Source organism: Cupressus sempervirens, chromosome 3 (assembly GCF_028749045.1).
Source record: "Cupressus sempervirens isolate cs-2001-9-10 chromosome 3, ASM2874904v1, whole genome shotgun sequence".
NCBI classification, from domain to species: Eukaryota; Viridiplantae; Streptophyta; class Pinopsida; order Cupressales; family Cupressaceae; genus Cupressus; species Cupressus sempervirens.
The window spans coordinates 666286-681070 of record NC_143120.1 but is presented as its reverse complement, the minus strand read 5'-3'; the positions used below and the strand labels follow the sequence as shown (position 1 = coordinate 681070).

General features: G+C 36.8%; 1 pseudogene across 3 annotated transcripts; it reads right to left on the bottom strand.

Annotated features, from left to right (window-relative positions):
- Window positions 1-8940: 8940 nt before the first annotated feature.
- On the bottom strand, window positions 8941-12649 carry LOC149564410 (protein RTF1 homolog pseudogene; annotated as a pseudogene). 3 transcript variants are annotated; one of them, XR_016361830.1, is made up of 3 exons: window positions 12378-12649; window positions 12066-12283; window positions 8941-11173 (listed from the first exon to the last, which is right to left on the bottom strand). The product of XR_016361830.1 is annotated as a protein RTF1 homolog pseudogene, transcript variant X2 (transcript). The 3 variants fall into 3 exon arrangements; XR_016361829.1 differs by having other exon boundaries at window positions 12066-12234; XR_016361831.1 differs by having other exon boundaries at window positions 8941-11105; window positions 12066-12234.
- Between the last annotated feature and the right edge of the window lie 2136 nt (window positions 12650-14785).

Below are 14785 nucleotides of genomic sequence, written 5' to 3'. Positions count from 1 at the left end.
CCTATCTGCTCTTGAGGCATGGATCTGCCGCTCATAGTAGGTGGAAGGCGATATGGAGATTATATTGGCAGGGAATAGTTACTTTTTTGTTGTATTCTCTTGCATGTATGATCGTGATCGTGTTTTTGAAGGAGGCCCTTATTTCTACAACCATCTGGGGTTATTTGTCAAACTCTGGCATTCAGGATTTAATTCTGCTAAGGATCTCCCTTCAACAGTGCTAGTTTGGGTTCGCTTGCCTCGCCTTCCCTTGGAATTTTGGCGTGAAGACATCCTCCACCAAATTGTTGCTTTGTTGGGGAAGCCGACTGCGATCGCACATCAATCCCTTGATAAAAAGGTTATTTCTTATGCTAGAATTTGTGTTGAAATTAATTTGAATAACCCATTACCAGATTCTTTGGAAATTTGTCTTGGGGCTTCTTCTTGGGTGCAGCAGTTAGATTATGAATTCCTCCCTTTTTGCTGTCGGATTTGTCATGAGTATGGTCATTTATAGTGTTAGTGCCCCCGTAACTTGACTTCTAAACGAGTGGATGGTTCTACAGCTGGCAATGGTGGTTTGGCAGATACTACAGGGAAAGGACAATCTCAGATGGCCAATACTACCAAGGGGATGAATCCATAAGATGCTACAGGTAAGGGTAAGGCTCAAATGCAGGATAAGGATGGCTTTACCCCTACTCGCCCACGAGCTAAAGGGCGTGGTCAGAAGAGGCTTTTGAAAGAAAGATTATTTGATTTAGGTTTTAATCGCTTTGAGGTGCCAGATAGTATGGTTCTAGAGGAGGGTATTCCTCCTCCTATCTCTTCTGATCCAATTTGCCCAAATGAGGGATTTGTTCCTAATGATGCTTGTGGGGCATCCCAAGTTGTAGTATACCAGAACTGCGAGGTCCCTGTAGCTCCTGTGACAGAGGCTCTGGTGACTCCTGCAGTGTTGGAGGATAATGATGTTGTTCTGGCTGACCTGGTTAAGGATGTGCTACCATCAGGTAAGGGCAAGGTATCTCCTCTCCCCTTGGGGTTGATGCCTAGACCCTTTAAGTGGGTTTTTTTTACTCCCCCTCTAAGAAGTGGGCGCAAAACAGACCAAGAGAAGATTAAACTCATAGGAGATATATTGATTGAGTCTGGTTCAGTGAAACCTTTGGATGCTCTTTTTCCCAATTCTACCCAATGATGATTATTCTCTCATGGAATGTTAGGGAGTTGAATAACATCCCTAGACAAAAGGCTATTCATAACTTGGTGGTTGATCATAGTCTTGATGTTTTTTGTATCCAAGAGACTAAGCTCTCTGTGGAGTCTATGGTCCAACATGCCTCTAGTATTTAGTCTCGTGGCCAATGCCAGTGTGTTGGGGCAATAGGCAATGCTGGTGGTTTAGCTATATTTTGGGATCCACAAAAAATTTCTCCCCTTGGCTGGGTGTCTTCTCGCTCAGCTCTCTCTATGGTAGCTTATGCTCTAGACTCAGGAGAGGTAATCATGGTTACTAATGTGTATGCACCTGTTGATCTTGTGGGAAAGGAGGAACTTTGGAACCATATTCAATATGTTAGAAATTGTCACCCTTATCATCCTTGGGTGTTAGCAGGGGACTTCAATTCAGTTTTAAGTCTAGAGGAGAAGCAAGGTGGTTTGGCTAGACTGGGGCCTTCTTCTGCTCTTCTTCGGCAAGACATATCTCTTTTGCATCTCTCTGATGTTAAGCCTTCTAATGGTCTATATACTTGGAATAATCGAAGGACTGGAGCTGCTGCTATCTCAGAACGTCTGGACAGATTTCTTGTTTCTTGCTTCTGGGTTAGTGGCACTCTTACTCTCTCTTCGGAAATCCTTGATTGGAGGGGTTCTGATCATTGGCCAATCAAATTTTTTGCTATTGGGGCTTGTGTTCCAAAGCATCCCCTTTTAAGTTCCAGTTGATGTGGCTTCGTGACTCTTCTCTTCGTGATTTTGTTTTATGTTGGTGGAAAGATGGTGCTCCTGCATATGGTACTGCAATGTACTCATTTTCTAAAAGGCTTCAATATGTTAAAAGGAAGCTCAGGATATGGAATAGGCAATGCTTTGGGAACCTTCACTCTATGAAGAGGCTTGCTCAAGAAGATCTTGATGTCATCACAAGGGAGATTAGAGATTGAGGTTTCTCAGAGGATCTTGGAAGGGCTGAATCCCTTGCTTCTAGAGCTCTAGAAGAATGGGAACTTCGAGAGAAAAATTTTTGGAAGCAAAAGGCAAGAGTTGATTGGCTCCAGGAAGGTGATCGGAACACTGCCTTTTTCCATAAAATAGTGCAATCTCGCCGAAATCAAAGCAATATCTCTTCTTTGGTTAATTCTCAAGGTATCCATCTGAATTCCTTGTCAGCTTTGTTCCAGGAGGCTACTCGGTACTTTTCTACCCTCTTCTTTGAGGACTCTCCTCCTGCTAATAATGAAGAAAATATTCTTTTGTCTTGTATTCCTTCCCTTATCACTCAGGAAATGAATGATTATTTCATGTGTCCAATATCTTTGGAAGAGCTGGAGGAGGTGGTCTTTGGCATGCCTAAGGGGAAGGCTCCTGGTCCTGATGGCTTTCCAGTTGAGTTCTTTCAGGAATTTTGGGACATCATTAATCATGATTTGTTGGAGGTGGTTAAGAAATCCTATTCTAGCAAGCAGATGCTGGCTTTGAATTCTACATTCTTGACTCTTATTCCTAAGAGAGAGGGTGCTAATCAATTGGAGTTTTTTAGACCAATTGCCTTATGTAATGTGGTTTACAAAGTTATTACTAAGTTGATTGCTAAGAGAATTAAAAAGTGGCTTCCCATTATTATCTCAGAAGAACAAAGTTTTTTTGTTGATGGAAGACAAATTTGGGATGGGGTGGTTATTGCTACTCAGGCTATTCATTCTATGGCTACTTCAAGGGAGAGAGCAATGTTTGTTAAGTTGGATATGGCTAAGGCCTACGATAGAGTTAAATGGAGTTTCCTAAGGAGTATTCTTCTTTCTTTTGGATTTAGCTCTGACTAGGTGAGTTGGACTATGAGTTGTGTTACTTCTGCCTCTTTTTCTATTCTTATTAATGGTCAACCTTCTCAGCTATTTGGTGCCTCTAGAGGCCTCCGCCAAGGTGACCCTCTCTCCCCATATCTATTCATCATCATGGCTGAAGGCTTGGGTAGATTCATTAAGTATCAGGTGTCCCAAAATTCTATTCAGGGGTGGCGGTGGGGTAATGGCTTACCTTCTCTTTCCCATCTTCAATTTGTTGATGATTATGCTCTTGCGCGTCATGCTAGGATCAAGGAAGCTGAAGCCTTTTGACATGCTTTGGAAATTTATTTGGCAGCTTCAGGCCAAAAAGTTAATGAGCACAAATCTTCCATTTACTTTTTTCACACTCTTGATTCTATTCAGCATAGGATTTTTGGTATCCTGCGGTTTCAGATTGGGTCACTTCCTTTGACTTATCTTGGCATTCCTATTGCTGTTTCTAGGCAGCCATGTCTCTTCTGACAAAATTTGATTACCAAGCTTCAGGATAAGGTTAATCATTGGACTCATAGATGGTTTTCTACTACTGCCCGGGTTACTCTTCTTCAAGCTGTTATCCAAGCTCTTCCTACTTATAGAAGCATGGTTCAAGCTGCTCCTATTTACTTTCTCAAGGAGTTTGATGCTCTTTCTCGACAATTCTTTTGGAGTGGTAATTTGCATAGTACTAAATGGAGCTTGATTAGTTGGGCAACTGTTTGTAGGCCTAAAAAGGAGGGTGGTCTTGGTCTTCGATCTGCTCTCTTGAGTAGTCAAGCTTTGGCTGCTAAACTTTATTGGCGATGGTGCTCTGGACAACATCAACTTTGGACTCGTATTATCACTCATAAATATTTTCATGGTGCTGATCCTTGCTCTGTTTCTACACTTCCTCTTGAAGGTCCTGGCTCAATGGTTTGGCATACTTTGAAGACACGTGCAGTGTTAGTCAAGAGGGGTCTATTTTGGATATGTAAAGGTGGTTCTCAGGCTTTGTTTTGGTCTGATGCTTGGGATGGATTCCCTTCCATTTTATCTATGTACCCTCATCTTCAGTCTCTTTGTGACTCTTTTCATGCCGCTGGATGGGATAAAGTGGCTCATTACAAGACTCCTTTTCAATTGGGACCTGTTGTTGGTTACAGATGGAAGCATTCTTCCGATTGGCCTCTTGGAGGTATAGACGTGGATCGTCAGGAGCTTTCTCAGATTCTGGCCTCTAGAGAGTGTTCCTCTTTGCTAGGTCCTGATGTTTTGGCTTGGGGAGGTACCTTGTCTAGTAAATATCATGTCTCTGCTGGGTATCAAGAGATAACTAGACAATTATTTGAGGATGCTGAGGTCCCTTGGTGGAAGCAAGTTTGGAATAAAGTTTCTTGGTCCAAGTGCAATTTTTTCATGTGGCTAGTGGCTCACAACCGCTGTCTTACATGGGATAATCTTTGTAAACATGGATTTCAGGGCCCCTCTTATTGTGTTTTGTGTGGTAATGGGGAGGAGTTTGTCTCCCATTTGTTCTTCCATTGCTCCTATTCTATTCAGCTATGGCACCTTTGGTGGAGTGCTTGGGGTCGCTCTTGTAGGCATGCTTCCTCTTTACCTGAGTTCTGGGCCCGCTTGGGAAGTGCTCCCTCCAAGTCTTCTCCTCTCCATGCTGCTTGGATTGCTGGCCCTTCATTCATGCTTTGGCATATCTGGTTGGAGAGGAATCGTCGAATATTCCAAGATGTTCGGCTAGATGTTTTGCATCTTTGGTGGAAGATCTCACATTCTCTTTAGGAAACTATTCATGTGAAGTATGAGCTAGATGGGGGTATGGATTCGGTTGATCTTGCTATATGCAATCGCCTCAATTTTCACCTTCAGGATGGGGCTATAGCCCAAAGGTTTCCTTCTATGTCCAAGCAACTTCAACATTAGAGGAAGGGTCGGGTAAATCGAGATGGGCATTGGACTCCTTCTCCCTATGGAGTTCTAAAAATTAACACTGATGGTTCTTCCCGAGGGAATCCAGGCCCTGTTGGTATTGGGGGAGTGGCTCGCTGCAGTTCTGGTGATGTTAAATTCTTTTTCTCAGTTCATAAGGGTGATTTCACTAACAATCTCATGGAAGCTCAGGCTATTTTATATGCCGTGGAACAGTGTTGCTTGCGGGGATGGCATAAGATTATCTGTGAGTCTGATTCCCATATGGTGGTGAACTTGCTTTCTTCGCAGGAGCTTAACAATGTTAGTTGACAGCTGGCCACTGTTGTTAATCAGATTATTCTCTTCTCTACCTCTTTTCAATTCATTAGGTTCATGTATATTCCTCATGAATGGTACAGAGCTGCTGATTATTTAGCCAAATGGGCTTCTAGTCATGATCCGGGTTGGAATATTATGGATAGGAGGCAACTTTCCTTTGAGATGGTGCAAGAATTTGATGATCTTGTTGCTCAGGATCGAGCTCCTTGTTGAGCTCTCCTTGTTGTATTCCTTTTTGTCTTAATAAATTTTTACCCCTCTTTTTCCAAAAAAATTGTACAAGCCAAGTACATTTATTTGTTAAATTGCATTGCAAATTCAGGGTTTGGTTGCTAACATATAACATTTTAGTCTATTACATACGTTATTCGAATTGCAATTGTGATTATTAATCTAATTGAAAGGTAGTTCAATATAAGAAATATTGAAAGTCTTTTAAGGTGAGGATATCAGATATGTAGTCTTAAGATTATTATAATTAAAGTAATTTATTCAGCTCTAGTTTTTTTGATCGGTGGCCCAAATTTGTTGTTTTTATGATTGACTTTGTTAGTTTAAATTTTGATGGTTTATATCAAATATATAATAGATTAGATCTATTTTCGATTTATTTTACCATTTTTCCCTTGGTGCACTATTATGGATCCTCAAGTGATCCATTCTTTCAGTGCTACCATATTTGTGGAGACTTATGCAGTTCTAGTATTTATCTATTTTGGTACTGAAGGCTGGTGCAATTATTAGTTCTTGTACAAAGTGGTGATTCTATAACTATAAGTAATTAGTCTATTTTACTTAATAGTGATTAATATTTAAAGTAAAAAAAATTAACTAATTAAAATAATTTTAAAACTAAAACTAATTAATTTTTTAAATAAATAGAAAAAATAAGAGTTAAAAGTAAAATAAATTAATTTATAAATTAAATACAAGAGTTTAAAATGGAGATAAATTAATAAATAAGAGATAGCATGTAGATAATAGCTAATTAAATTTTTAAAAAAGGAAAAAAAAAGAGTTAAATTGGAGTGAGATAAAATTGATCGGAAAATAATTAACGTCAAGAGCTGACAGTTTTCCAATCAAAGGGTAACAAAGTTCCCGTATATAGCCTATCAACTAAGTAAAAGTAATGTTAAGAAAAAGGAAATAATGTACTACTCTTTTTTCTTAGTCAATAATTGCTTAATTTGCCCGACAAGTGAACATCAAAATAAAGTGGATGATGAAAATATATAAAAACTTTAAGTTTGTGAATCACGATTGTATTATTATTATCAGTATGAAAACAATTTATACCTGCACACTTTGGAAGATCATACACATTCAAGAGCCATTCTTGCAATATGCATCCTATGAATCTTGCTCAGAATGTGACTTTTTTTGAAAGCCTGGGGTAGTAGCAGGTAATGACACCTCCAAATTTCTATGGTATTTAGACCATTAGTTTTTTTACAGATAAAATGAAAAGCTAAATTAAATAGTTTTCTTTACTATTCATCTGTGTGCAGGGTTAGTCCGTTGCATATTACGAGAAGGCCCCATTGATGCATGATGCATTCACACTTTTATTAGTTTTTACGAAAGGTAGGTGTAAAAATCTAAAAAGCTTTAGAAAAAGTCCAAAACTAAGAAACATAGGTGATTACATAAGTGACCCAAAAAACACATAAATTATGTTGCCTTGAACTCTAATGGTCATACTTGATCTTCCCTTTGAGAAGTGATTTGTACATGTGCATCATAATGTACAGTAAAAACTCTTCTAGACAATTATATATATATATATATATATATATATATATATATCTTTTTATTCTACAAAGAAATTTAAATGGTTATCTTTTGGATTCAAGGATAGCTCTTATTCCCTTTTAATTTAATTAATATCGCCACATCCAACTGCAATAATTGATTTTTTAGGATCGACCTGGAGTTCTTTGTGTTTGTAAATATACTTGGCTTCTCAAGAATAACATCAATACCAAAATGAAGTGCCATATAAATATAGCACAAACCGAGTTTTGCTAAAAATGCCATATGAATATACTGCAATCACCAAGGAAACTGAAAAATGGTATACTGCTCAAATTTCTCTCCAGTTTCAGAAAAACATATTGAATGACCGCAGATAAAGTTGCCAATTAATGTTTCAGTCTCTCGAGTACATTCACTTGAACATGACAGTCTTTTAAAATTGGGAATTTGTTTTTAAATTCTGCAACCTTTCAAAATCACTAGTAATAACCAATGAATTAGTCAAATCGGGGATTGGCACATGCCTAATTTTTCTGATTATGCAACACTACTATTTGCTGGTTTCTTAATACTTTTAGTATTTAACTGTTAATAACCTAATTCAATTATTTTCATGAAACTAAAATAAAAATTGGACGCATGTGCGGTGCTCAAAGCACTGCATTCTACTCTGGATCCTCATCTTTTCCCTAATGCCTTTACCCACTGAATGATGCTATGCTACAAAGGCAAAAATCTTCTTTGGAAAGACGAACATGTGAAAAATCGAAAATGGAACCATAGGTAAGACGCATAATCTATGTAATAGAGGGCTTCAAAAAAATGTGTTTTATGTAGACCCTAATGATTTTAGGAAATGTGGAACCATAGGCAAAGGCACATGAACTGTCTGATACAGTGCTTCATAAAGATGTGTTTACTGATAGTGATTCATAAAGATGTGTTTACTTTCATGTAGACTAAAATAATCTTAGGCTATGCACATAATGAATTTGCTGAAAATGCTTTAGGAAACTTCAAGGAAATTTAATTGTTAGGGGTATATCCAACTTTCACAACTCTGACAAAATAAAACTGAAATCATGTGAAAACATTTCTGTTTACATTTGGCCTAGCTCGAATACGGGTCAACTATACAAGGCAGCAGGAGGATCTGATCAAATTTGCTTGCACGCTGAGATTTCCTATTCAACTCGGAAGCCTAGATTCCCTATTCAACGTGCAGATCCTAATTGCAACATTCCTCCGCTTTAGATTGCTATCGCGATTGATACATTATTCCTGCCTTGCCTTGCCTGCACTTGGCAGGAACAATGCTGTTCTGCAGCTCTTGTTAAATATGTCATTTCTCTGTTTCTTCACCTGTCTGTACTGAATCGGTCTGGGTGTTTATTTTTGTATGGTCTTTAAGGCATCTTTTGAAATAGCCTGATACCTCCATTAGGATTCAACTGCTACATTATTCATTTGTACAGAAGTAATATGAGTTCGATAACAATTGTTAAAAATAAAAGTTTGATAATCAAATAGATTTACTTCGTATCTGAATTGGTAAAACATGTACAGATAGATGTGTCTTGCATGAGACGTGACTCTCCATGACAAATTGAAGTGCAATCATATATAGTTTATGGTACTAATAAATAATATTTCACGGTTATGTGTAGAATCTATGGACATGTTTATGACTAATATAATTTATTATTTTAATACTCATCCATGTTCATAATTCTGTTTTGAAATCTACCGACGATGGCTAGTGTTCAGAATTCTCCATTCGCTAGACAGATTATTCTCCTGAAGTGTATTTATGCTATCCTCCATTCGCTAGTTTCAATTTTGCAAAGCTTAATGTCTCCAGTGATTTAAAAAGCTTGTGTCTTCATCTCAGATATGCAATGAATGAAAGCAGATAAATATAGTTCTCTTGATGTTTATAATGCAACGCAGAGTCGGAGCTTATTTAAATTAAAAAACATATCATATGTCTAACCTGTAAATGCATCCAGGCATCCGATGCATCGTGTAATCATTTGACAATGAGACTACAGGAAATATGAGTTTTTTGCATGTATGCAAACCAATCAGGGTGTAGAAATTATGTTGTGAGACGCTCCATTTCAAAATTTAAAAAAGTTATAAAAGCGATGAAGAATGATTTGTTTTTGTTCCTTTCTTTCACAGCAAGCCCCTCCTGCGCTTGTAATCAGTCACAGATAAAGTAGAGTTATGCCTCCTTCCATCACTGCTTGGAACCTGGACTCCACAGGTAGCTTCAATCTTCTGCTTTCTAGCCATAAAAGCCAAGGGGGCACCCTGAGCACCCCCAAACTTCTGTAGTCCATTAAGTGACATGGGAAGCTCAAAATCGTGCAAACTGAATAACTTTGTCCCTTCAGCCACAGGAGCTTCGGTATCTACAAGCTTTCCAGCACCTGCAGCAGCTTCCAATGCCTTAGCTGTTGCTGCTTCCCCTGTCTGAGTTGCATCTGACTCTTTGTTTGCCTCCACATTTGCTTCAGTAGCACTACTCTTTGCACTGTAATAATTTTGTGACCTAGTCCAGCGACGAGAGAAAGGATCATACCCAGCCTCGCCTGCTTTAAGATTAAAATTAGCCGGCTTGATCATTGAAGCATTCTTAAAATTTTCAAATCTGTTTTTCTTATTCATCTCGGCAAGCATTATGGCTTTTGCATCCTTGCTTTTTCTCTGAACTGAAAAGACTTCTAATTCTTTCAACCTTGTTTTGATCCTTTCTACTTCTGAATAATCATGTTTGCTCTCTGCAAGCTCCATCTCCTTCCTTAGCCTATCCTTCTCGGCAGCCAGATTTGATGGCCTTGCAGAAGCCATCTTCTTCTCCTGCAGCATCTGTTTTACAGTTTCTGCAGAATAGACAAAATTATTAATTTCCTTTAGCGCATTAATTTTCTCTTCTACTTCAGCTTTATGTAAAACCCTACCCCCAGTGCGCTCTACTTCCCGTTCCCATTCCATGAACTCATTCAGAAGAGGGGGTGAATCGGACACCCTTTCCATTTGCCATCTAGCTGCACTATCATCACTGCCCCAAACACAATCCAAGTACTTGTGAGTAATCCGATTCTCAAATTTGTATTGCTTGTCAGCATCAGTTGCGTCCACATTTCTGACCCTGCAAAGACGGTAAATACGTTGTCCTGACTTTGAAATACCAATGCCAATTCTCACAAAACAACCCACAATGATCTTTTCGAAGAATGGCTCCATGAACCACTTGCCCAGCTTTGATCTCCGTATGGTTATGCTCTTAATATCATCAAAGGAAAATTCTTCACTGCGGCCACCTTCTGCTTCACTTTCATCTGAATCTCCACGACTGCTTGGGCTTTGATCCCTGTTACTAGAGGATGATGGACTGACACTAGGACTAGCATGAGACTTTCGTCTGCCAGGTGAAGAATCCCGTCCTCTAGATGACCCAGCACTGTCCCTTCGCTTTCGTTGCACATCTGAATCCTGTGCCTTCTGTCTCCTTGCAACTAATTCATTTAAGGCATTTTCTTTCACTGACCTGGTAGATTTCACAGAAGAGCGCATCCGTGAGGATGGTGGCCCTACGTCTTTTCCCCTCTGATTCCTAGTCTCATTCTGTCGAGCTCCAGCCCTCTTCCGCATCAAGAAATTATCCCTCGCCTCTGCCCTCTCTGCCAAAATCATCTCCCTGTCTAGTTCAGACATTTTTCGAAGTTGCTCCCTGTCTTCGTCGTCTTTGTACAAATCACTCCCAAATGATAATTCATCACTGTCCGAATCATCTCTCTGGTCCCCATCATCGTCTATTTCACCAGAATCAAATCTCTTCTTTAAAGGCATCCTTGAGCCAGATGCCTTTCTATTTGTTGTTCCTGCATCATCAGAATCATCTCCATTATCAGAATTGGAGTCACTGCCGTCATCTGAAAAGGAATCAGATTGCTTCCTCTTTGCTGGAGCTCGGTTCCTATTCTTTCCATCATGGGCACCAGTTCGACCAGCTGCCTCTAGCAGCAAATTCTCAAGATCTGCCATATGACTTGCTGGATTCTACAACCACCAAATATACAACTTTCAAAGAACTTTTATATGTGTGTGACCAAATATGGTCATTTATCCTGAGATGCAAGTAGACAGAAAAGCATCAGTCTGATTACAAACTCAGATTGCTATAAGATTCTGCACTTTAAATAATACAGATGAAGAAGCCCTCATGCTCAAAGTAAAAAGAATACTGATGAAGATAGGGTAGAAAGAACTTGAACTGAAACAAAGAAGAAATCTATTTCAAACTATAAGTCACAAGGTATCTACTACAGAATTGGGACGGATAAAAGAAGTACTGATAACATGTGAAATTCTGTACTAAACTTTCAGTTTCGGTTGCTTGACTTTTCATCAAACAGTTGACGTGCAACTGTCTGAAATCTGATTTATCAGTTCTAAAATTGTGTTTGACGGATAATGGGTTTGTTTGTTTGTTGTAATTTAGTTTATAGCATTAAACATGGGCAATGCGCATTGCAGTTGTATAAAGGAGGAAGCAATACAATAACCTTCTAAGAAAAATGTTGCAGAAGACAAAGATATTATGTCCAATATTGAAAATCGAAAGCTAAAACAGAGTTGAAGCTGCTATTGCAAACCAGAAGTGTTCAATATCTAATTTGTTCCAACATAAATTTGGGATTGCAACTTCATAGAAATGTGTTTGACAGATAATGGGTTTGTTTGTTTGTTGTAATTTATTTTGTAGCAAAAAACACGGGCAATGCGCATTGCAGTTGTATAAAGGAGGAAGCAATACAATAACCTTCTAAGAAAAATGTTGCAGAAGACAAAGATATTAAGTCCGAAATTGAAAATCGAAAGCTAAAACAGAGTTGAAGCAGCTATTGCAAACCAGACGTGTTCAATATCTAATTTGTTCCAACATACATTTGGGATTGCAACTTCATAACAAGTCTGACATTGAATACCAGGTTTACAATATCATATACAATGGCATACCCTCACGCAGAGTTGTTGCTTGTCATTCAATACTCGATTATTACAGGAACCACAGCTTCCTCAATCGTCTGGAAATCAATCTTCAAATCCTTCAACACTGGATGTCATCATCACAAATTAGGAACCGTCTGTGTCGAATGGCGGCTAAAGATTAAAGAATCACCTGCCCCTGAAAACGCATACAACAGAGTCGGCTCCCATTGGTGAGTGAGTGAATGCTGTTTAAGGAACTCGTTAGTAGATGTAAAACGCCACTAGAGAACAAGAAACTCAAGCCGTAGCGTCTGAAATGACATTGAATTTGAAACTTACCGCCTGGTAAAATGCGTCGAAGTCTCCCGGATAAATACCCATGTTCGTATTTGCAACTCTCTATAGATCGCGTCAAAGCTTGAGCTCGGTTCTGCTGGTGAAGAGCCTTGAACAATGAAATGCGGCAACGATTTCTGTAATGGATCTTCTCGTTTGACGAAACGGATGCTCGTTCAACCGCCCAAAACCACTAGGGTTTCCATCCTAGGGCAGAAGCGTCATGTGTTCGTCCCCAGAAATATCCACGACTAAAAAAGGAATGAAAATGATCCACCAAAAATCATCGATCAGCCCACTTTTTATGGTTTCTTTATTCCGCCGGTGACATTATCAATATTTTCATTTTATTTATTTATCTTTAAAAAAGAAAAAAATGCCAAGTGCACTCTAGCGAAATGCTTGTTTTATTATGAAAAGTATTTATTTATCTTTAAAAAAGAAAAAAATGCCAAGTGCACTCTAGCTAAATGCTCGTTTTATTATGAAAAGTATTAAATATATTAATATAATAATAATTATTAAGTCGATAGGCTTATTGTGGGAGCTTTGCTCTCAAAAATTGTATTTCTCACGGAAATGATATGCTTAAAATTAATTGCTTTAGAAAATTTCTAAAATTGCTTTGTTTACTAAATCAATTAAAATAACCATGCAAAAATCAAAGCCTAAAGCCTAATATTTCGTAATTAATAGGGAATCTTTCCATACTAGGGACAAAGGTTGTATTGAGGATCCCATAAAGCTGACAAATATTTTTGATAATTTTTATGCACTTATTGTCTAATATAGAAAATACTATATTGAATCCTAAATGTCCATTCTCAAATGACTGATGCAACATTTTGATTATCTGTTGCCTTTCTTCTTTTTCCACTACATTATTTATGAAATATTTGTTTTGGTTGGACATCTAATTACCTTCACATTCTGAGTCTTCTTGATTTGTGATATCAAATTCTGAGGGAGGACATTGTTGGATGACAAATATAGCATACAAAATGATTATATTCTTGAAGATGACCAAGAAGTTTTGAAGTCGTATAACATATCTAAAGGATAGTTTTGAGTTTGTTATAGTTTTAGGTTTAAATTTGTTTTGGATCTAATTTTATAACGGTCCTGATTAAATTGAGTCTTTAGGACTATTATATTATTTTGTTTAAATATATATAATTTTATTTAAACAACTAAATTTTATTATCTAGTTACATTTTGTATATATATATCTCTATTTATTGATTTTAATGTTCTTATATTTAGATGTTCATATGTTTATTTATAACATTGATAAAAATATTGTACACTTAGGTTACTATTATATTTCATATCTTGAAATATTTAAATATTTATTCATTGAACTTGATATAGATTTTGAAATCATTATTTAAGTTATATTATATGTTGAAATTCTTTATTAAGAAATTTATTTTTTAAAGGAAATATTGTAAGACTTTATCTATTTTAAAGATGATAAAATTCATTTTTAGAAATTTAAATTTTCTTTTACTATTCTCAATCCTAGAAAATATTTCTAAATATTTTATTTTTCTTTGCAAGTTTGTAATTTTCCTCTATTTATATAATATGTCTAGAAAAAATGTAAAATGCACACTACTAAATTATTTCTAATATGTTTCTTATTTTCTATGGGAAATGTATATCACTTCTATAGTACTCACTTGAATCAACAAAAACTAAATTGAAAATTACTAGATAATCGATGAGAGATCAGATATTAAAAAAACCCTGCAAAATATGAAAAGTCTATGGATGTAAAGTGGGTAAAAGCGTATTTTTTAATGAAGGAAACATGATTTTTATTAAGTTTAACTGTTGCGCTTTCTCTTCTTTACGAAAGTATGTTTATCTCGATTGTTACATGATCAATTTCCCATGAAAAAATGGCCTTGAATCTTCCAATTATAATTCCTTTGAATGCTATACACAACTTCTAATTTGTTCATTTTGTTCAATCTTGTGAACTCTAAGTATTATGTCCTTTGTTCATATGTTCATTGAGATTAAATGGTGCTAATTTATAGGGCATAGAGTTTTAAATGAATGGATTATGTATCAATGTACAATTTGAGCAGAAAAATAAAAATGAAATAGTTATCTTAAATAAAAATTACCACATAGTTGTAATACCATTTTATTACATTTAATATATTTTAACAATAAAAATTAGATTATCATTAGTAGCATATTTATTCAAAACTTAGATAAAAAGGAAACCGACTAATCTAACTATTACATAAATTTCTATTTTTAAGATAGTAAAATATTGAAAATAGGGAATTGTAAAGATAATAAACTTATGTGAAATTTTTTGAGTAAAAATGTCTTAATGTAATTTTGTTTGATAGTCTATAAATTTATTTTGTAGTCTAAATTAATATTTTATCTTA